This window comes from Pinus tabuliformis, chromosome 9 (assembly GCF_031772625.1).
Source record: "Pinus tabuliformis cultivar Carrire ecotype Pingquan chromosome 9, CPIR1, whole genome shotgun sequence".
Classification (NCBI taxonomy): Eukaryota; Viridiplantae; Streptophyta; class Pinopsida; order Pinales; family Pinaceae; genus Pinus; species Pinus tabuliformis.
Window position 1 is genome coordinate 796,662,955 of NC_142307.1, and position 1,478 is coordinate 796,664,432.

Consider the following 1,478-nt stretch of genomic DNA (forward strand, 5'->3'; position numbering starts at 1 on the left):
TGCTCAGGTGACATTGACTAATGCTATTGGATGCTTGTGTACATCATATACGATCACTCATTCCTCAAACTATGCAGGAGATGTGTGGAAATCTTGAGTATATACTCTGCGCGATTGCATAACTCTATGTTGTGACTTGTCAAATGATATGTTGTGCATCTCCTCTTCTGAATTGTCTACAAGGATCTTAGTATCTCCTTGGTCGTTTAGAACTCACTCTGCGTCTAGATCCGGTGAAGCTGGTGGGTCAACCTCTTGGTGGTAAGGCATGAGGTTGATGTCTTGTTCTAACTCTGGCTGCTCCATCTCCATATCCATCTGCTCAAGTACTCATTCAATCTCTTCAGCGAAGTTCTAATCTTGCGACTGCTCACCTTGTCTACTTTGTGCTAGCTGCTCAAATGAGTCTACCAATTGTATGGGTGAAGTTTCATAAATTTGTGCATGTTGCACCCATTGCTATGTTCGTCCTTTCTACGCTTCCTTCTCCTGTCTGCGCAGATCCTGTTCCTTCTAGAGTTGCTCCTTCAACTCTTGCAACTCCTTCATTGTTTCCTCCATCCTCTGTTTATCTCTCTGCCTTTGTGCATTCCTCTTGTCGCATTGTCGCCTCTTCGCCTCTATTTCCAAAGCTGCTTTCTCCACAAGTGGGTCTGCTCTGAACTTGCAGCTTTGTTCTACCTCTGCGTTGTCGACAATCTTTCTCTTACCTTTGTCATGCGCAGGTATGTTACCCTCTGCTACTATTGCTGCTGGTGCTCTCCTAGATGCGGCTTCGCTAACCATTCCACAACGATGTCAGCCGATTCATTGGGCTTAGAGAAGCTATGATAATATCTCCATGGGTCTTCCTGAGCCCAATGACACACCTCGTGGATCCAAAGAAATTGCACTCTTGCATAGTGATCCTTCACAAAGCAATGAGGGTTGTATAGATTGAAGCTTCTAGTGTCGAACGCAAAGTTTTTGAACTCTTCTATCTCAACATCCGCATTCTTGAGATTCCATCTCTCGTACAACTCGATCCGCAATGGAATAATGGGCCAGGGTGCCTTCTTCTTCCAGTGCAGTCTAGCTGACAATCTTGCCAAGATGTGGTACGACACTTCTTGCATGACAAGCTTGTCCATGGAAAACTTCGGCAAAACATGCGGAGGCTTCTCCACGTTGTACATCCGTATGAAGGTGCCAAAAGGTGTGACATACCAATTCGCTATGTCGATCAATGTCTTCATTGTTACCTTTGACAAGCAAGATGGATCCTGCTCAAATATCATCTTGTACGCCGGGGTGACTCAGTGGAAGATGCATTTAGAAAATAGTTTGCAATAAGCATTCACAGAGGTTTCCATTAATGTCCATGCCCACTTCAAGACAAGAATTCCTGACGGGTGCAGATTGCATCCAAGATGTATGCGAACATGTAGATTTCTGCTTGCTGACCTTTGGGCGACTGCGAAGCTCTTGTTATATGTTCC